This window comes from Capra hircus, chromosome 14 (genome assembly GCF_001704415.2).
Source record: "Capra hircus breed San Clemente chromosome 14, ASM170441v1, whole genome shotgun sequence".
NCBI classification, from domain to species: domain Eukaryota; kingdom Metazoa; phylum Chordata; class Mammalia; order Artiodactyla; family Bovidae; genus Capra; species Capra hircus.
Genome location: NC_030821.1, coordinates 18,603,931 through 18,627,234, shown reverse-complemented (window position 1 = coordinate 18,627,234; position 23,304 = coordinate 18,603,931).

Below are 23,304 nucleotides of genomic sequence, written 5' to 3'. Positions count from 1 at the left end.
TCAGAAGGATCAAAGATTTCAATGTAAAAAGTGAAACCATAAAAATAGTTGAAGATGAGATGGGAGATTATTTTCATTGTACCAGAATGGAGAAGGCTTTTTAAAAATGATATATGTGAAGAAGGAGGAGGCAAAGGAGAAGAAAAGAGCCCCAAATGAAAAGACTGATACATTTGACCACTTAAAATATAAAACTTTTCTATCTAGAATTTAAAAATACCATAAAGTGAAAAAACAAACAACAAATTGAAAAAAGTAGTTGTGCCATACAACACAAAGGACTAATTTCCTTGATATATAAAGATCTTCTAGAAATCAGCCAGGAGAAGACCTGTAAATTAATTGAAGGTTTTGCAAAGAATGTTTAAAAGAATATAACTTGCTCTTAAATAGATTAAAAACAAAAAGTTTGACCTCACTCTAAAAAGTTAAGTAGACAAGTTGAAACTACAATAAGTTATTTGTCTTCTGCACCTTTCATCAGGCACGATGCCTACCTCCCTGCCAGGACCTCTGTTCACTGACAAGGGTAGGGTCTACCTCGTGCTGTCTCTCTTCACCTTGGACTCCCCGTCTTCCCTCCTTCTATAAACCCCCACTGGATATAAACCCATTAAAAAAAAAAGACTTCACTGGACTTCCCTGGTGGCCCAGTGGTTAAGAATCCACCTGCCAGTGCAGGGGACACGAGTCTGATCCCTGTTCCAGAAAGATCCCACCTGCCCCCGGGCAACTAAGCCTGAACACCACAGCTGCCGAGCCCACAAGCCACAGCTACCAAGCCCGAATGCGGCAACTACAGAAGCCCACGCGCTCGGGAGTCTGCCCTCTGCAGTAAGAGCAGCCTCTTCAGTGAGAAGCCCAAGCACCGCAACTGGGGAGCAGCCCCTGCTCACCCCGACTGGAGAGCGCCCACACACAGCGGTGAAGACCCGGCACACCCATAAGCAAATTGATTGAGACTTCATCTCTACTGGCCTCCTAGAATTCCCCCTAACTTCCAGGGTCTGACAATTCTAGTCTAGCTGCTCCAGTGGAGATTGAGTTCTGCTTGGGATAAAGCTGAAAAACATGTTTCATTTTGATTTCATGCAGTACTGGGTCCATATGCAGGAGCAGTAGTCTAAAATATTCTGTGCTGATCAACTCACCACAGAGGGGAATGTTCTTGAGATAAAGGGTGGTGAGTTCAGAGGTGGGCAGCTGCCAGGGTGGTACTGAAACCATGTCATTCGCGAACCAACTGAAAGAAATGAGGATGTTGGGGCTATGGGGAAACTCCTGGAAGGAAACAGATGTCCTCGAACAGGTGGGAGCATCTGTCCTAGGAGAGGGGGTTAGGCTTCCCAGGTGCCGCTACTATAAGGCAGAATTCAGGATGAAGGGTAGAAGTCACTGGGAGAAGATCTGATAAACGTCAGAAATCAGAGCTTGTTTAAAATGGGACGAGTGCCTTTCGAGGAATGAACTCTCTGTAGCTGGACATCTTCAAGCAGTTAGTGGATGACAGACTTTGAGGGGAGACTTCTCAAAGAGGTTACCACTGGCCAACCTAAGCTCTCTCTTTCTTTTTCTTTTTTCCTTTCATTCTGTTTCTCTCTCTCTCTCTCTCTCTCTCTCTCTCTCTGTCACACACACCATTCTTCCCCTTCCCCTTCCACAGTTTATTTTTTAAAGTTTTTTCTCCTTACCATATATCAATGCCCGACACCCTGTATATTCTTTTCATCACTGTGATTAAAATCTCTCCCCAACTTATTGGCAGTCTCCCCCAACCTGAATGGAACTTCCTGTCCATGAGGGATTTGCCTGTCCTATTTGTTGATGTATCCCCATCACTCAGGACATACTTGGCACACAGTAGGCATTTATTGCTGAATGAGTAAATGATCAGGGATCACTACAGAAGGAGACGCTCCCTGGGCTGAGTGGTGGGTCTGATTATCTCTGGGAACATTCCAGCTCTAGAATCTTAGGCTGTGATAAGCCTACAAGGTGGGCCCCGCGTCTCCTGACACTTGGGCTACTCTTGAGAGGAGCATTGCTGAGAAAACCATTAAGGCCGCGTGTGCGAATTTCTAATGCATGCGAGTGGCGCAGAGCAGGGTCTGATGTGTGGGTGCCAGGCAGTAGGGGAGAAAGGCCTCAGAGAAGGAGGGGTCTGAGCTGCATGCAGAGGAGGACATAGGTTTCAGGTGGGAATCTCAGCCTTTAAGCATGTTACTTAATATCTCTGAAGCTCAATTTCCTCCTTCATGTTAATACAAACCTGGCAGGATTGTTGTGAAAATGCAATGTGAATCACTGGCCCTAGGGAGAATCACAGAAGTCTGCTGTTCAGAAAGTGCTTGCTCCCCTTTGGGTGATGGCTGTTGTGCTATTTAACTTGAGTTTTGACTGGGTGAGATTTTATAGAGATGTTGAAAAGGACTTGCAAAGTAAAGGGCATGGCCTCTAAGAAGACTTGGATGCAGAAACACACACATTATACCGGAGGACAGAGTTCCAAAGCAGGGAGTCTAGACCCAAACAGCCTGGGTTCAGATCCCGGCTATCACTTATAACTGGGTAAGCTCCTTGACCTCTCTGTGCCTCAACAGCCTCATCTATAAAATGAGTCTAATAATATTACCCATGCCCTAGGTCTTGTGAAAATTGAATGAGTTATCATATGTAAAGCACTTAAAACAGTGACTAGCCCAATATGAGCACTCTGGACACGCCGGCTATAAGGATTATTATGCATTCTGAAGAACGTCCACCACAGGTCTGTTTGGTTAAGGTCAGGAGGGAGATGTGGGAAGGAAGGATGAAACCAGACATGAGTGTCACAACAGCGTGAACCCTGCCAGACAAGGGCTTTTCACATCCAGGCCCAACCCATCTCCCTCGTCTGCCTCCCACAGAAAGCCTCTCTCGACTGCCCTGCCCCTGGGTCCCTAGGTCACCCTGGATTCCTGTGTTACATATACCACCTTGTATTATCATTTGTGTTTTTATATTCTGCATGTTGCCCCCACCCACTTCCTAACTCAGTTGTGAGTCCGTCGAGGAAGGAAGGGAAATACCTGTGAATCCAGACCCTTTCCTCTCTCGTCTGCTATGACCGTGAAGAGGACATGGGTGAGCACGGGGATAAGAGCAGTTTTGGAGTCACATGGTCCTGTTTTAAATTCCAGCTCTCCTGCTTTCTAGATTGATATGACCTGGGCAAGTTGCTTAACGCTATGAGGCCTCAGTTTCATCATCTATGAAATGGGGACAGTATTATCACCTAGGGCTATTGTAAAGATGGAGATAATGCATGAAGAGTAGTTAACACAGAGCCTGTGGCCATAATAAACATGAGGTAAGTGGTGAGTGCGACTATGCTAAAGGCAAAAGAAACACTGCTAAGAAGTGATTCTATCAGAAGTAGAGGTCGTGGTTTACAGTGGATTGGAGCAGTAAAAAGCGACCACCCAATGGTCCATCACTGAAGTGATAAGGACCATGGGCCTACACTCCTCAGCCCCCAGCCCTCCACCCTCAAGCCAGAAGCACTGTTTATTTCATTCCTTGAAGATGACAGTCTTAGTTTCAGTAACAAAACCAAAAGTACCTGCTAGGCATCGTATCCGTGGCGTGCTATAGTGCTATGGTAAAGTAACATGCTATTCCTGAGGGAGGCTGGGTGAAGAACTCATGAAAGTGAAAGTGTCAGTTGCTCAGTTGTGTCCGATGCTGTGACCTGTGCTCCTCTGTCCTTGGAATTCTCCAGGCAAAAATACTGGAGTGGGTTGCCATTTCCTTCTCCAGGAAATCTTCCCAAGATAGGGATTGAGCCTGGGTCTCCTGCATTGCAGGCAGATTCTTTACTGTCTGAGCCACCAAGGAAGGGTATATGAGAGGTCTGTAAATTGCTTCTTAATGACTGCGTGTAAATTTGCAGTTATCTCAAAATAAAAATTATTTTAAAATAAGTTCCCAGATTAACTTATCTTTCGTGACCCCTCTCTTTTATGGCCTTCTTTCCCCCTAGCTCCCTTTCCACGGGCCTTGATTATACATCCCTGTGTCCTGAACACAGCAGCACTTACATTGAATATTGATGCCCTGCCAAAAACATGGGGAGAAAAGAACAACAACAATGGATTATGATTGAGTGTTCATGAGCCAGAATTGTTCAAAGCACCTTATATATATATTAACTCTTTTAATCTTTACAATAACTCTTGAGGTTTCTATAACCTTCATTTCACAAATGAGAAAACTCAGGCTTCGAGAAATGAAGTAACCTGTTCAAGGTCACATAGAGCCCTGACTCCGAATTTCCTGGGCTCCAAAGCCTCTTTGGCCACTCTTTGAAGATCTTGTAAATCCAAGAGTGAAATTATTAAAAACAGCATTTTAAATGATTACCACAATAAGTTTAGCAAACATCTACTATCTCCTATGGATACGAAATAATAGAAAAAAGAATACTCTTCCTTGTGATGAGAACTCTTGGGATTTATTCTCTTTCATATATGAGATACAGTAATGTTAATTATATTAATCATGTTGTCATTACACCCCTAGGAATTATTTATCTTACAACTGGAAGTTTGTACTGTCATTTCATGATCTATATATGTCAAAGCATTATGCTGTACACCTTAAACTTATACAGGGCCACAAGTCAATTATAGCTCAATAAAAATGAAGGGAAAAACTTTTTTTTCTTTTTTTTTTAAATTGAAGTACAGTTGATTTACAATGTTGTGTTCATTTCTGGTGTATGGCATATATATATATATATATATAACTGAGTTGTCATATATATGTATATATGATATATATATTCTTTTCCAGACTCTGTTCTACTATAGATTATTATAAGATATTAAAGACAGTACCCTATGCTATACAGTAGGTTCTTGTTGTTTATCTATTTTGTATGAGTGGTGTTTGTCTGTTAATCCCAAACTTCCAATTTATCCCCCCTCTCCCTTTCCCCTTGCTGCTGCTGCTGCTGCTAAGTCGCTCCAGTTGTGTCTAACTCTGTGTGACCCCATGGACTGCAGCCCGCCAGGCTCCTCCATCCATAGGATTTTCCAGGCAAGAGTACTGGAGTGGAGTGCCATTGCCTTCTCCACCCTTTCCCCTTGGGTAACCACAAATTTGTTTCCTATGTCTGTGAGTCTATTTCTGTTTTGTAAATAACATTTGTATCATTAAAAAAAAATTTAATGTGTTTTTTGATAACCATTGGGATTTCCTTGATCTGTGCTCAGCGGGTTCTGTAGACAGGCTCCCAGGAACCATACAACAGTAAGGAACCACAAACTCAATCCCTCACCTGTCCACGAGGCCTCTTCTGGCCTCCATATTAAATGTTGGCCAATCCCCTCCACAAACCTAGGTAACCAGCTGTCCTGGTCCTCCAGGAAGTAAGGGGGCTCCCATGGTTTTTCAGTTTTAAAGTCAAGACAGTGCCTGGCAAGCCTGGAGGAGATGGTCACCCCTTCCTGTTCATTCAACCTTGCCTCCCTTCCGAAAGCCAGGGAGGTGTCCAGGGACAAAGCATTCTTAGTGGCAAGTAGAGGTCATAGTAAGTACGAAGTCCTGAGGCAAAACATGCTTGATAGGTGGAAGGAAGAGCGAGGAGGCCATTGTGGCTGGACGGGGACAAATGGGAGAGAGCTGGCGGGCAGTTAGGAAGGGGAACTGAAGGAAGGCACAGATTGTGTGGTAATGGCTACGGATTCTACTTTGAGTGAGAATGGAAGCCATTGGCGTGTTTGAGGAGAGAAGTAACATGACCAGAGTTGCATGTGGAATTCTGGGGATAAAAGATTGCGTATAAAAAAATGCAGTGTGGACTAAACAAAGTGTGGTGTCCTGGACTGGAGCAAACAGTACAATACATTAGTGGAAAAACTGGTGAAACCCTAATAAAGTCTGGAGTACAGTGAATAGGAAGAGTCCAATGTTAGTTTCTTGATTTTGACAAATGTACCATGGAACAACAGACTGGTTCCAAACAGGAAAAGGAGTACGTCAAGGCTGTATATTGTCACTCTGCTTATTTAACTTATATGCAGAGTACATCATGATAAACGCTGGGCTGGAAGAAGCACAAGCTGGAATCAAGACTGCCAGGAGAAATATCAATAACCTCAGATATGCAGATGACACCACCCTTATGGCAGAAAGTGAAGAAGAACTGAAGAGCCTCTTGATGGAAGTGAAAGAGGAGAGTGAAAAAGTTTGCTTAAAGCTCAACATTCAGAAAACGAAGATCATAGCATCTGGTCCCATCACGTCATGGGAAATAGATGGGGAAACAGTGGAAACAGTGTCAGACTTTATGTTTTGGGCTCCAAAATCACTGCAGATGGTGATTGCAGCCATGAAATTAAAGACGCTTACTCCTTGGAAGGAAAGTATGACCAACCTAGATAGCATATTCAAAAGCAGAGACATTACTTTGCCGACTAAGGTCCATCTAGTCAAGGCTATGGTTTTTCCAGTAGTCATGTATGGATGCGAGAGTTGGACTGTGAAGAAAGCTGAGTGCCGAAGAATTGATGCTTTTGAACTGTGGTGTTGGAGAAGACTCTTGAGAGTCCCTTGGACTGCAAGGAGATCCATCCAGTCCATTCTAAAGGAGATCAGTCCTAAGTGTTCTTTGAAAGGAATGATGCTAAAGCTCAAACCAATACTTTGGCCGCCTCATGTGAAGAGTTGACCCATTGGAAAAGACTCTGATGCTGGGAGGGATTGGGGGCAGGAGGAGAAGGGGATGACAGAGGATGAGATGGCTGGATGGCATCACTGACTCGATGGACGTGAGCTTGAGTGAACTCCGGGAGTTGGTGATGGACAGGGAGGCCTGGCGCGCTGCAATTCATGGGGTCGCAAAGTCAGACACGACTGAGTGACTGAACTGAACTAAACTGAACCATAATAATATAAAATAACATTGGGAGTAACTGGGTAAAAGACACGTGGGGACTCTCCTGTTTATCTTTGCAGCTTCTGTGTAAATCTGAAATTATTTCCAAAACAAAAGTGGAGAGAAAGAGAAAGAAAATGAAAGAAGGTAAAAAATATAGATAACTCTCTCTTCTCTCAAGATGGGAAAGTTTGTGGATGAATTTTTGGCTCTGCTGAAATTCTACCACTAAAACTTTCTACTCTTTACCAAAGATTCCTTTTACCTGCTTTATCAGTCATTTATACTTTAGTATAAGTTAATTTGGGCTTCCCTGGTGGCTCTGATGGCAAAGAATTTGCCTATAAGTCAGAAGACCCAGGTTTGATCTCTGGATTGGGAAGATCCCTTGGAGAAGGGAATGGCTACCCACTCTAGTATTCTTGCCTGGAGAATTCTAGGGACAGGGGAGTCTGGCAGGCTACAGTCTATGGGATCACAGAGAGTTGGACATGACTGAGGGACTAACACTTGTACTTTTTTTTTTTCATAAATTAGTTCATCAGCTACTTTTCTGAGAGCAAATGGGGCAAGAAGGTAGGAAGTCAGGGTTTGCTTCCTTCATAATTTTGTCTAGGACTATAGACGCACTGAGTGAGGTACCCTAAGCACGGTTAGCTCTTACTTCATTCTTTGCCTTGTGTGTGCTTAGTTGCTCAGTCGTGTCCGAGTCTTTGCCTTCCACAAGTATAAATGCATATCATTCTTAGGCTTGTTTTTTTCCTCTTCTTTTTTTTTTTTTTTTTTGATGGTTGTTTACAAAATTACCAAAAACTGGGGCAGAAACTTGTTTTCTCCCTCAGTTGCAAAAGCTTTTAGGAAGTTGCAAATTTTTTTTACAACTGCTTTGCTCCTGGCAGTAACCCAAGGGTAATCCACTACAGAAAACCTTATCTGAAGCCCCCAGATGGCATTGCCTAGTCAGAGGATGGTGGCAGGAATGGCAGTCTCTCTGAAAATTACATGTTCTCACCTTATCTCACTGTCACAGAGCCTTGAATTTTTTCCTTCTCCTGTCATTAGGCTGAGAGTATTAGATTCCTAGGAGCAGGAGGAAAACCATAACAAGATGAGAAGATCTTATAAAGAAACTGTCCTATGCATCCTTTTTTCCTGAGTCAAATACAGTACGTGGAAATTTATAAGCCGTTAATTATCAATGACTTATGAATGAAAGCAATAGACGTTTTGAACTAACCATATTTTATATAAGAAACTTCACAGGGCTACAAAACAACAAAACTTTGACTCTTCAAGGATGAAGTTGTACTTAATTTTTATTTCATCCAAAGCAAGAATTTAATTTCTGAACACAGGAAAATACATGCCAGCCAATTAGTAACTGTGCGATTTCTATTAAACTTTAAAATACAATTGAGTTCATTATTACACATGCAATCCTTAGTTCCATTAAACATGAGTTGTTGTTTTTTCATTAGAAAAAATTCCAATCATAATATCCTTTTCAAATTTTTACTGTTGTAATAAGTCCATTTTGATCTTTGTACACCGAAGTTCTCCTTGGCTTGGCTTGACTTATGAGGCCCATCAGCACCTTCAGAGCCAGTTTATAGAAAAATGAGAACCTGTCCAAGACCTCATTAAAGAGAAATACAAAATCCTTTAAGCTGATTGGATGTTCAGTGCAAATGGAACTCAGGATCCTTATTTCATCTGTAATTCCATTGCTGTGATTTTAGCTGGAAAGGAAAGGAAGTCCTTAGCACGCCTTCACATAGCACTCAGAAGCCTCCTTTGGCATGGTTGGTTGGGAAGGGCCCCCCTGGGAAAGTGACATTTAAGCTCAAACCAAGGCGGTGCCAACTTCAAGGGGGCAATACTTGTGTGGTCACAGAGGGCCCACATTCAGAAGGGCCTGTGCTTGGTTTAATGCCCTGCTGTTAACATCTTGAAATTCTGAATAATTTGGGAATAAGAGGCCCTGATGTTCATTTTGCACCAGGTCCTGTAAATTATGTAACTAGTTCTACCTGGTAGAGAATAATGCTTTGTGGAATATTTGTTGACTGGATGGCAAGAAGGAGCCAGCTGTGAGACAAACCTTCAGATGCTTGTACCAGGTAGAAGGACTAGCAAGTGCTGAAGCCTTGCCGAGTGTAAACTGGACTGCCATGCTGGGCACTTCCGGGTCTGTCACGTACCCTGAACTTACTGAACACCCCTCCCAGAGTTGTGCAGCACACAACCTGCATGTCTGTACATGGTGGCCCCATGAGCAAGAAACAGGAAGGCCATTGTGAATAGATCATTGCAAGGTAGAGGAAAGTTGGTGCAGACAGATTACTACAAAGCAGAAAAGAGCAGTATATGAGATGGGAGAGTCAGGCAGCAATCAGGTCACAGAGGGCCTCATAGACTATGGTGTTAAACTTGGGTTTTATTCTGAGATGAGATGGAACACAGATGAGTTTTAAGCAGATGAGTGACATGATACATTTTACGTATAAGATGACTCCAGCTTCAGTACGGAAAATGGATGGAGGGGGACAGAATGAAATCAAGGAGGCTGGTCAATAGCCCAGATCAATAATTGTGTCAAGATAGCTTGGACTTTGATGGTAACAGCAGAAAGTTAAGAATGAGCTGATAAGGTATATATTTGAGAACCAGCAGCAGTATTTATGCCTAGTTTCTGCTGGCAGCTACTAATCTGGTTTGTTCCATGTCATAGGAAATCACTGAATTCTCAGGTCATCCAACATGTCAGGGTTGATGGAATTCTGTCTGACTCAGCTGCCAAGAGAAGACACAGCTGCATCACAGATCTCAGTTCAGTTCAGTCGCTCAGTTGTGTCCGACTCTTTGCGACCCCATGAACTGCAGTACGCCAGGCCTCCCTGTCCATCACCAACTCCCAGAGTTCACCCAAACTCACGTCCATCAAGTCGGTGATGCCATCTAGCCATCTCATCCCCTGTCATCCTGTTCTCCTCCTGCCCTCAATCTTTACCAGCATCGGAGTTTTTTCCAGTGAGTCAACTCTTCGCATGAGGTGGCCAAAGTACTGGAGTTTCAGCTTTAGCATCAGTCCTTCCAATGAACTGGGTTTATTCAATTTAGATGATGCAGTCATGCTCATGTATGAAACAAGGAACCTGGAATTTGCAAATATCTTTATCTCTGGTTATCAAGAATCTTTTTTGTATCAAAAGGAAATGAAACCATAAAAAAAAAAAAGCTATCTAATGTACTCAAGACAGGAACTGCTGTTTCATAATGACTGTGTTCCCATAGAGATCTCACAAGATATGCGAAAACCTGGGGCCACTCCGCAGTCAGCACACGACTATGGATTGATAATGAGCCCGTCGGTGGATGGTGGGAGTCTGCCTGTAGCTGCAAAGTCCTTTTAACAGGCAAAAATATTCATCAGAAGCAGGATGCTGAAAGTTGCCATAGAATTCAGCTGCCTTGAAAATACCCTGATACACAATTGTCAAACATTTAGGAACTAAGGTTAAAAAAAAAAATTTGAACACTTTGGAAATAAGCAACTTTGCATGGTGCCAAATTCATGGTTGACCTCCAGGACAACAGGAAGCCTCGAGAATAAGGTCACATTGGTGGGACAATGTGACTGAGGAATGCTTAGGAGGAAAGGGAAGCCTATAAACCAACCTGGTGTCACAATTAGACTCAGGGCGGGCCAGCTCAAGCAAATGGGAGGCAGAAAGAACCGTGACAGTTTTGGAAACCAGTCCTACAGATGGCTAGAGAATCACAAGCCCGTAGACAGTGTTCATACCCCAGCGCAGTGTCGAGAGAATGCTAAGAGCTTCTGCGCAGTCAGCGTTAGGAGAGCAGCAATGGCTGCCTCGGCACCTTCGAAGGGGAAGGCTGGAACCAGAAGGCGTAGCCCTGCCTCCTACTAGCCTTGGAACCTTGGGTGTGTCTCCTAAGTTGTCTGAGTCACAGGTTTTCTGATTTGTCACTGAAGACCACTTCGGAGGATCTGTCCCTCTGCAGCGTGTGACACGGGCACCATCCTGGCCTTGGTATGCCTTCCTTCCTCCACTGACTTCTCTAACCCCCTGGTCTCAGTCCCAGTGCCACGCTGACCACACTGCAAGCACCTTTTTTCCAGCGCCCACTTTATTTTTTTAATTAATTTATTTATTTTAACTGGAGGCTAATTGCTTTACAATATTGTAGTGGTTTTTGCCATACACTGATATGAATCAGCCACCAGTGTACATGTGTCCCCCATCCTGAACCCCCCTCCCGCCTCCCTCCCCATCCCATCCCCCAGGGTTGTCCCCGTGCACCAGCTTTGAGTGCTCTGCTTCCTGCATCGAACTTGGACTGGCGATCTATTTCACATATGGTAATATACATAGTTCAATGCTATTCTCTCAAATCATCCCACCCTTGCCTTCTCCCACAGAGTCCAAAAGTCTGTTCTTTACGTCTGTGTCTCTTTTGCTGTCTTGCTTATAGCGTCATCGTTACCATCTTTCTAAATTCCATATATACGCGTTAATATACTGTATCGGTTTTTTCTTTCTGACTTACCTCGCTCTGTATAACCCAGCGGTCACTTTAAATGCCACTGTCCCCTGCACTGATCCCTCTTCTCATGTCCTGTGCTGGAGCGAGCAGGTCATGCTCAAGCTCCCATCACCATGGTGTTTGCAGGCTCTAACTCTAGCACCAACCTTTCTCAGGGTCTTTGGACAAGTGTTTCCAACTACCTGCAGATCTGGATATTTCTCCCTGGACATTCCTCAGTCAGCTTAAATTCACTATGCCTAGTGTCAAAGGTCGTATTTTCCTCTTTCCTCTTCCCCTAGAATCTCTACCCCAGGCAACACCATCACCAAATACCCACCTAGAAACCTAGGAGTTATCACTTCTCCTTCCTCTCCCTCACTGTAGGATCAAAACAGCACCTATTTCTCAAATACATCCCTTCCTCTCCATACACACCCACTACTCCTTTTAAACAATATTTTTGGCCACATTGAGTCTTAGTTGCAGCACAAAGGATTTTCACTGTAGCCTGTGGGATCTTTCCTTGTGGCACACGGGCTTCTCTCTAGTTGCTGCAAGCGGGGCTTAATTGTCCCACAGCATGTAGGATACCAGCTCCTAAACTGGGGTTGAACCTGAGGCCCTGTACCGCGAGGTAGATCATTAGCCACTGAGCCACCAGGGAAATCCCCATAACCCACCGCATTAGTGGGAGTGGTGCCCTGCACTTTTTTGCCTGTCCTGTTGCATAGTGATGGAGGCTATTAATTTTCTGAATAGTATTCATTCCCTGATCTTTCTTTTAATATAGAGCCCCAAGTTTTAGCTAGACACAGACTGCCCAGTTAGAGACTACCTTTTCCAACATTCCTCATAGCTGGGTGGCCACATGACCAGTTGTCAGCCAAAAGGATGTCAGAGGAAGTGATGCATTCACCTTCAAGGCACTTTTTTTTTAAAAAAAAGAAATGGTTTGCCCTCTTTTTTGCTTTCTTTCCACCTTTCCACAGGCTCATCCCACAGTTTTGACTTTATAGATGAGAAAAAAAAATCCTAGGTGAGTGTTTCTCAGACTTGAGTTTGCCTCAGAATCACCTTTATTTTCTTGGGCTCCAAAATCATTGCACACTGTGACTGCAGTCATGAAATTAAAAGACACTTGCTCCTGGGAAGAAAAGCTATGACAAACTTAGACAGCATATCAAAAAGCAGAAACATCACTTTACCGGCAAAGGTCTGCATAACAAAGCTATGGTTTTTGCAGTAGTCACGTATGGATAAGAGAGTTGGATCATAAAGAAGGCCGAGCACTGAGGAATTGATGTTTCCAAACTGTGGTGCTGGAGAAGACTCTTGAGACTCCCTCAGATAGCAAGGAGACCAAAACAGTCAATCCTAAATGAAAATCAACCCTGAATATTCATTGGAAGAACTGATGCTGAAGCAGAAGCTCCAATACTTTGGCCACTTTATGTGAACAGCTGACTCATTGGAAAAGACCCTGATGCTGGGAAAGATTGAAGGCAGGAGGAGAAGGGCACGACAGAGGATGAGATAGTTGAATAGCATTACCAACTCAATGGACACGAGTTGAGCAAACTCGGGGAGATGGTGAAGGACCGGGAAGCCTGGTGTGCTGCAGTCCATGGGGTCACAAAGAGTCAGACAGGACTGAGCAACTGAACAACAGAATCACCTGAAGGGCTTGGTAAAACAGATTTCTGGGCCCTACCATATGGGTTTCTAATAAAGTTCCCAGATGATTCTGATGCTGCTGGTCTAGGGACTACACTTTAAGAACCACTGTCTTTGGGGATAGTAGAGCAACAAGATCAAAAGGGATCTCAGTTCCCAAGTGGCCTTATGAAATAGTGTCGCTTATATGGCCTTTTAGACTCTTACATGAGGAAGAAGGAAACTTTCCTGTTTGGGTCTTATTTTGAGTCTCCATGGTACAGAAGCCTAGTCTATACCCCTAAAACGCACCCTGTATTCCCTCCTTTATGATTCAACTTATGTATTTTCAAACTGCTGATTTACTTTACATTTCTCAAATCTTGCCTTTTGCCTAGCACAGCTTAACTCATCCAGGATCTCCGGACAGACGATGTGGCCTGGGACATCGTGAGAAAATGGCGGAACTTCAGGCAAACTGGGAATTGGACAGGACCGTCTTCTATTCCTCAGGCCACGGTAAGATATTTTCAAATTCTAAGTGCTGCAAGGGAGCAACAGTGAATATCTTGTCAGGGTAGATACCCAAAAAGGCAGATAACCAGCAGCCTGGGAGTTACACGCCAGGCATATAATTGCCCCATGGGTGATCTACTATAATATTTCCATTTTGCCAATGAGAAGACAGAGACAAAGAAACAAGGAAACTGTTTGCGGCAGACCCCAAGGGTGCCCTGCTCAGAGTCGCTCCAAGGGAGGACTTGCTGCCCCGCTGTCTGCAGACAACTGCCTCCTTCAGGGTCTGCTCCAGCCACAGAGACCCACATCACCTGAGCTCATGCCTGGCCTGGCCTCTGATGCCGGGGCGGGGTGGAGGTAAAGGCCTGGCTGTTTCACCCTGACCCACCACAACCTGGACTGGCCAATATCCTCACTCCGGAGCTCCCTGTCAGGCTGGCCAAGACTTTCAGGGGCCGGCCTTATTTTCCTCCTCTGCCCAACCCTGTTTCCTTCTTCTTTCTCCCAAACCTTGATTTCTGATAACCATTCTCCCAAGTGCATCTCAGCATCTGCCTCCAGAGAACCCCACCAGCAATACTGCTTGGAATCACAGAGCTAGTGACTGGTGAGGCTGGACTTCCAACATAGCCGTCTCCACGCAATCACAGTTCCACAGCAGTGTGCCAAGGCGACTCATGGGATAGACTCAAGTTCCTTAGGGTGACATTCAAACTGTGTAATTTGATTCCAATCTTCTTTGCTCACCATACTTGCCACACTGCCCACTACAGGCCCTATTCCATTGCCATACCAAGAGTTTACTCAAGAGGCGTTTTGACTGGAAGGCCCTCCTTCCTCCCATGGAGGACCTTCCAAATCTAGCTCAGACATCATCTGTGAGGTCTTTCTGATACCCCTAGAGAGTAAATAACGTCACAGGGTAATGACGGAAGCCCAGTCCATCATGCCTAGTTCAAATTCCAGCTCCATGACATAGCTGTGTGACTTAGAATTTTGTAACTCCAACTCCTATCTATAATACAGGGCTAATAGAAATAAATTCACTGGCTGTCTATTAAATAAACTCTGTAAGTCACCTAGGCCCTGCTCCTCAACCTTTAGCGGGCAGAGATATGTCCTGAACATCTTGTTAAAATGCAGATTCTGAATCAGTGGATCTGGAGTAGAGCCTAGGATTATCCATTCCTAACAAGGACCCAGGAGACGTAGTCTCTGGGGGTCCGTGGACCATACTTGGAGTAGGAAGGCCCTAGCTCAGAACCTGGCACTTCGTAGTCAGTCAGTGATATTTGCTTTGCCCCACCCCCAGTTCCTCTCCTTCCTCTTGGCACCTATAACATTTTGTTCCCATCACTTGCATAATGTTCACCACACAGAATTTGGTTAGTTGTTATATTCGTGTCTCCTGCCAGACTGTGAGCAAATTGAGGATAGAAATTGTATTATCTTTCTCTCAGTATCACCAGGACCCAGTGTAGGGCCAGGTATATAAAAAAGAATCAATAAGAATTTGATGAACTAAGCCTGTAAAATGGAAATAAAAATATCAATTCTACCTGTCTCAACAAGTTATTGTAACATGCGAACGTGATAATTTGGGAGAACGTGGAAACATCGTGTGGTAGAAATATAAAGCATTACTATCCATTCAGTTTTCCACTCTGCATCAGCTCAGATTTATGCAGCTGAGGCATGTTTCCTCGTGGCAGTTACTCAGACTCTGATGATTATAAAACTCAGACTCATCTATGGTTTAAAAATAAATTCTTTGGGGGATAATAACTGTGGCACTATCTACCTATGATAAGAAACTAATTATGATGATGTAAATAAGAAGGATGTATCTTTCAATCAATCAATCAGTCAAGAAGCAGGCACTGAGTACCTGTCCCCAGGTGGCTCTAGACTTTCTTATCTACCTCCTTCAAATGAGTGAGTGATCCCAGCCTTATCTCCTGCCTGTTTGAAGGTGGGAGGATTCACGCGGGGTAGGGAGGCTTAGAAGCAGGGTAGATGTGACAGCGGGGTAGAAACACGAGATTAGGGAGAAAACACACATGTCCTCTTGCGGGAAGGGGTGGGGACCCAAGTGGCTATTCCTGGTGACACTGCCTGTGCCACGCCAGGTGAGTCCCAGGAGTTTGGAGAGAGTGGGCTTCAAAACTAGCCACCTGGATTCCATTCCTGGAAAAAAGGTTACCACTGGAGGCTCCCGCAGTGATTCACCTGAAATATGTTAGGTGTGTTTTCTTTTCGTGTTGCAAAAGATGATGACTGGCAGGCCGCCACCAAGGTCTCTGCTTCTTGGTGGTAGTGATAATCGGTGGTGGCTCAGGGCAGTGAGACGAGTCATTGAGAAGAACCTGCCACATCCTTAGGGACCTCTGGGCAAGTATAAGATTCTGACTGGGGGGAATGGGGTGGAGGGAGTATGGGAAGGTTAACGTGGAGGCAAAAATTCCAAAATGTAACAACCTGGAGACCATTAGAGCTGAGGTGGCAGTTTCGTGCAGATCAAGAATGACATGACATTGAAGTCGCTCAGTCGTGTCTGACTCTTTGCGACCCCATGGCCTGTAGCCTACCAGGCTCCTCCATCCATGGAATTTTCCAGGCAAGAGTACTGGAGTGGGTTGCCATTTCCTTCTCCAGGAGATCTTCCCGACCCAAGGATCGAACCCGGGTCTCCCACATTGTAGGCAGACACTTTACCGTCTAAGCCACCAGGGAAGAGAGCCTACAAACCAATAACATAATATTTTAAATAATTTTGATTATAATTAAGTAAAGTTCATGGCAAATTTTTTTTAAAGCAAAATACGAGACATGTATTAAGAATGTTCAAAATTAATTAAATGCATATGTGTATATCATTCAGAAAAATGTGAATTTTGGTTATACTTGGGCGATTTTAATTTCTGTGTTTTTTTTCCAATTAATATGTGTTATTTATTACCTACCTTTTTAGCCATCTTTTTGGTATTTTCAGACACTTTCTTAAAAACCTTTCCTTATAGTATCCTTCCCCTTTCTTATCACTAAATTCCTGCATGCCTCTCTCATCAGCTTGATCTCCAGACAACTTCAGGAGACAGTGATTGTTACAGAACAACCAGGTCAGCCCAGGAACCTCTTCCTCCTTCTGGTGCTAATTCTCAGAACACCCAGTGTTCCAAAAGGGACGTTCCTCCCTTGTCCCACCTTTCCCTATCACCCCACATGGGACATGCTCATGCAGTAGGAGAGAGGTTTGGGCAGAGTGTGCTGTGAGGGTCTCTGAATGCTGATCCAAAGGCTTTGCACGCTTGGGGCTGTGGAGCACAGAGACCACGTGACACCTGGTTCCTCTCCCGGTAACTGGGCTCATGGAGCCTGAGTGCCTGGAAAGGCCTGCCTTCGGGGAGTTACCTGACTGCTCAGCATTTGATGAGTCAGCTATGGCCTCCATACAGAAGTGAAGTCGCTCAGTCGTGTCCGACTCTTTGAGGCCGCATGGACTTTAGCCTCCCAGGCTTCTCAGACCATGGGATTTTCCAGGCAAGAGTACTGGAGTGGGTTGCCATTTCCTTCTCCAGGGGATCTTCCCGACCCAGGGATCAAACCCCGGTCTCCCGCATTGTAGGCAGACGCTTTACCCTCTGAACCACTAGCAGAGCCATACAGAGGGATACTGTAAATGTATTTGATTTGATAAGGTATGTACACTGGCTGTGGCTGGTCCTCTAGGTCCCTTTTTCTAGATGCAACCACTGTGACTATCTGATAGATGGTTACTTAATTCACAGGATTTAGATAAGATAGGGTAAGTAGGTTAAGAAACTTGGGACTACAGATATTTTCTCTAGGCCTTCCCACATTTTTGACGATCACAAAGACACTTTGTAATGAATATCACATTACAGGACCCAAAATCAGGAGATTGCTGATTTTTTTTCTTCTTCAAACATATTTTATTGAAGTATAGTCGATTTACAACGTTGTGATAGTTTCCAGTGTATAGCAAAATGATTCAGTTATACATATATATTTTTTTCATATTCTTTTCCATTATGAATTATTGAAAAAAGTGAAAAGTGTTAGTCACTCATCGTGTCTGACTCTTTGTGACCCCATGGACTGTAGTCTGCCAGGCTCCTCTGTCCATGGAATTTTCTAGGCAAGAATACTGGAGTGGGTTGCCATTCCCTTCTCCTGGGGAATCTTCCCAAACAAGGGATGGAACCTGGGTCTCCTGCATTGCAGGCAGATTCTTTACCATCTGAGCCAACATTCTTTTCCGTTACGGTTTATCACAGGATATTGAATCTAGTTCCCTGTGCCCTACAGTAGGACCTTGCTGCTCATCCATCCTATATAACAGTCTGCATCTGCTGTTTGCTGATTTTTAATTCAAATACTTACCAGGCTATCTCCTGACTCCTCAATGCCTCTGTGCTGTTTACTGTAGCTGGACAGATTTCCAGACAAACTAGAAAATCTGGAATCTAGGACAGCCTCCACAGCAAGGCAGGTAACATGTGTATGGTGACTTCCAAGATGAAAAGATTTGCTATCCTCCAATACCACCCCCTGGGCCCTCTGAGACAGACAGCACAGTGACCTCTCCTCTGCTCTAAGGCAACACAGTACAACATGGAGTTACACAGAGACCGTGTGCTAGGCAGGCCTGGATTCAGAGCCCATGTCTGTGCTGTGTGAGCTGTGTGACCCGGACCATGATGCTTAACTTCCCTGAGGCTTTTCCTTCTAGCGTAAAATCAAAATAATATCTACCCCTTAGGGCTGTTGTGAGGATGAAATGAACTCATATGTACAAATGGGCTCTCACCAAGGAGGCATGCCCCAGTTTGTTAAACAACTTCATGATCCACTGAAAATCCAGAGATGACCTCCCCCAAGAGCAACTTACGTGACTGGCCCCATCTGACTCTAAGAAGCATCAGTGTCTGCTGGTCTCCGAGGATGAGTCTCCATCTTCCTGTTTGGATTAGTAACATTTTCAGACCTACCCTCGTTATTTTCACCCCACTTAATCCCTCACCCACTAGATTCTATGAAACTAACCCCGGCATGTTCCCGCCTCTATTCCTTACATGATTTCACAGCACTGCCATCCACTCTGACACCCAAACCAGAGCCTGGGTATTCTCTTAGACTCCTGTCTCCCGGATCCTTCCTTTTCATGCTGTATGTCCAAATACTAAATCCTGATGGTGTTTGTTTCTGCAACGTTTCAGTTCCACTGTAAGAATTCAGAACCAACTTTCTTCTGGGCTCTGACCCCCTAACTGTCTCTGGATTAGCTGCTTCTTAAAATCATATTCTAGACTTTGTATTCATATTCTCCTGGAGCAGGAGTGATAAATCCAAAATTTCCCTGTCGTCTTCTCTCTTAAAAAACTCAAATGACTCTTTCCTACCCAAGAGACTTGAGGCTCTCCTTGATTTGACCCCTGTCTATTTTTCCAGCCACCTCGCAACTCAACTTCCTATTGCTCGTTCCCTTTTCTGTGGCCTAGGTTATGCTGAGAATTCCCTGCCCACCTCTCTTTGCCCACCGACTCTCATTAAGCCTTTAAGATACAGCTCAGATGTTTTCATGCCCAAGAACCCTCCTCTGAATGCTCAGGTGGCTTGCAGCTCCCTGTCATTTATCCTATGACCATGTCCTGGGGAGTAACTGGAGAGACTAGCACCCACCCTCCTAAGGTTTTCCCTTGACGGGGGTCTGGTACTCAACCTGGCAGACTCAGATACCGAAATCTGGTACTCAACCTTTGCAGATTTCATCAGCAAATTGATTGAAAATAAACCCCTCTCTTAATGGCAGACCCAAATTACTTAACTTTTTGAAAAATGTATAAAGACAGAATATAAAAAATTAATTGTAAGAAGTATAACTTTCCTAAGGATGGTAAGACTGGAATGTGAGAGACCAGTACCTTCTTTCCCTACAGAGAGACTTGCTCGTAGAGATGAATGAGAATCAGAACAACGGAAGCTAGATGAATCAAACACAAATGGAATCAGGCGAAAAAAATCTAGTGCCTCCATCTCCACATCAGGAAAAGCCTGCTTGCCAATGGGACCGTAATGTTAGAAGTCTGTTAAGTAATGTTTCCTTTTCCCTGGCCAAAGCCTGGATCGTCACTGCCAATGCTTGTCTCTGTCACTCCGGGTTTACTTCCCCTGCCCCCTACTCTCAGCGCTTCTCTCTCTCAGGAATCCTTTAGGGAAGTTATTGAAGAGGCTCTTGGCTAAGGCCATCCTTTTGACTTTTGCTTTGATCACTTAAGTGTGGATTTTGTAGTTTAAGAACTCAACCTTGGGACTTCCCCAGTGGTCCAGGGGTTAAGACTCCATGGTCCTCATGCAGGGGGGCATGGGTTGGGTCCCTGGTCAGGGAACTAAGATCCCGCATGCCACATGGTATAGCCAAAAAAAAAAAAAAAAAGGCAAAAATAAAGTACATTTAAAAAAAAAAAAGTGCTCAAACTTATTTCCAGGTACTTGATGGAGGCCTCTCTGTAGCAGCCAGATAGAAACTAGAAACTTTAACATTTAACCCTCATTGTCAGAAACAGGGGCCAGGGCCTTGCAGGGGAGGCAGCATGAGGGGGTGAGGGGAATGGAGATGTAAGGATTGATTCCCCTCTGCCACTTCATCTAAAAGCAACAGCCTTCTTTTTTTAAAAGAAATATTTGTTTATTTATTTGGCTACACCCTGTCTTGGACTTCCCTTGTAGCTCAGTTAGTAAAGAATCTGCCTGCAATGCAGGAGATCAGGGTTCGATTCCTGGGTCAGGAAGATCCCCTGGAGAAGGAAATGGCAACCCACTCCAGTATTCTTGCCTGGAGAATCCCATGGACAGAGGAGCCTGGCAGGCTACAGTCCATGGGGTCGCAAGAGTCAGACACGACTTAGGGACTAAACCACCACCACTACCACCAAACCCTGTCTTAGCTGGGGCATGCAAGATCTTTGTTGCAGCATGCAAACACTTAGTTGCAATGTGTGGGATCCAGTTCCCTGACCAGGGACTGAACCTAGGTCCCCTGTATTGAGAATAAGAAGTCTTAGCCACTAGACTATCAGGGAAGTCCCAGCAATGGCCTTTTAAACAATGCTTTAGAGTGAGAAGTTGTGGTGAAAAGACTTTAGAGAAAGTGATCGAAACTCAGTGGTCAGACCTTGGAACCTACAGAGAAGAAAGCCAAAGGCAGCATGGCTTTGTGTGCGTTCACACCTCCAGCGCCATCCCACCACCCACCTCGTGCGGTGGTTCTCAAGTGAAGTCCCAGAACCAGAAGCAAGAGAATCAACTGGGAATCTGTTAGAAATGCAGATTCTCCTGACCTCTCAGAAACCCTGGGAGTGCGACCCGGTAATCTGTGTCAACAGGCCATCAGGGTAAGGGTGATAAGCAGCAAAATTGGAGAGCTACGAATCCATGGCCCACACACCCCACCCACATCCAGGCAGACCTATTTCCTGGATGGATTCCCCCTTCACGTTTAGAAGTGGCTTTACCTGGGCCGGCCTCAGGGTTCTTGTTTGCTGTATCTGTCTTCTCTGGGTCTACACACTCAAGGGGTTTACTACATGGCTAATGGGCTAAAACGAATTACATAAACTGAACTATACATAGTGAGATAATAAGTTCGTTTATTTCTTAGGTCTCTACAGTTTGGCAATATCCAAGATCACCTCTCTTTCATAGTGTTTCTTTCTCTTTTCCCCAAAGGCTCCCTTTCCCCTTCCCCACCTCCCTGAATACTATACAGAGCTCTCTAAGGCCCTATGGTGTGTAGTCTGTTCTTTCTCCTCTAAACTCAGTCCCTCAGAAACGTTCACGCTGCTTTAATTATCACGCTGTGAGGTAACTTCCACCAGAAGGTCCCAGAGTATCAGATTCAACATGGCCACCACATACTCGCTGGCGCTGACTTTCCTTCTTGCCTATCCTGCCCCTGGTTGTCTGACCTGGTCTCACCATTCTCTCTTGCTGTGGTTTCAACTCTTACTGACATCCCTGAATCTCTCCTGAATCTTTTGTATTGGTTCATTGCTGTCAACACCGCAGTGGCTAACATCTTAACTCCTGGACAACTGTGATTGGCACCCAGCTGCTCTCTGCCTCGCATCTCTCCTAGCTCTGGCCTAATGACAGCTCATCACTGTCAGATCAATTTTCATCAAATACCACTGTGATCCTGACAGGAGGGGCACACTGCAGAACAAACTCATGAACATTACACACCCCTGTTCTTGCAGACACCATTTCTGTCACCAGGGAATTCTCACAAGTTTCTTCCATAGACTCCATCCACTCACCTTGTCCACCTCCTTCACCTCTCCTTCCGAGTTAGGCTCCTCTCTCTCCCATTTCCGCTAATTTTTCTCCCCTTCCCTCTGGAACTCAGTTTATTCTTCATCATGTCAAGCTAGCTCTTCCTACCATCCCCTCAGAACTACCTTTTGACAATTAAAATAGCCTAAGAAATTGCTTTGCTAAATCCAGCTCATTAACTGAAGACAGTTTTTTCTCCTAAAGGAGGTTCTGTTGACTGCTTTTAACCTTAAGAGTTTTTCTCCCCACTAAAGAGATAGAGAAGGAGAAGGATGGAGAAGTTCAGACTACAGTGGGCTATCAAGGTGACCAGGCCTAGCTCAGGCCTGCAGGCAGAGTTTAGGGCCTTCAGAGGCTTCCTGAGTGTGCTGGAATGCTGGAGAAAAGGAACCAGCCTTGAGGGTACTGGGAAGGAAGGGTGGTACTGGAATCTGGCTGACTATACTTTCACAGAGAAAGCTCACCCCCTTAATTTGGATGCCAAGAGAGAGGCCAACAACTAAAGACCCAGAGGCCAGAGGTACTCTTCCCAAAGAGAAACCTCCTACCTAAGAAGGTAAACCCAAACATTTCTTGGGAAGGTGTTCCTGGATTTGTTTCAGATAACATAATTGTTTTCTTACTGAAAATGCATCTCTTAATCCTGGGAAGGTTTAGAATTAAACAGAGATAGTGAAGGAAATCAAACCTCATGGTGTTATAGCTTTCTATTAAAGAAATCTCTGTATTTTAAATGCTTCTAATTTTTTATTTTTATTTTTTGGCCACACTGTGCAAATTGTAGGATCTTAGTTCCCCATCCAGGGATTGAACCTGAGACCCCCCAGTGAAAGCTGAATCCTAAACACTGGGCCACCATGGAATTCCCTGTTTGATGTTTTAAATACTTCTAATTTTTAATAGATTCATTAAAAGGACTGGTGCTGAAGCTGAAGCTCCAATACTTTGGCCACCTGATGTGAAGAGCCAACTCATTGGAAAAGACCCTAATGCTGGGAGAGAGTGCAGGCAGGAGGGGAAGAGGGCGATGGAGGATGAGATGGTAGGATGCATCACTGACTCCAATGGACATGAGTTTATAAACTCTCCAATAAACTCCAGGAGATAGTGAAGGACAGGGAAGCCTGGCGTGCTGCAGTACACAGGGTTGCAAAGAATCAGACATGACTTAGTGACTAAACAACAACAACAGTGTTTAATAAAGTATCTGAAAATTAACCTTGCAATGCTGATTTAAAGTATGTAACTGACTAATTACTTTCAAATTTTGATATCAAGTTAAAAATCTTTGAAAAACTTATACACCA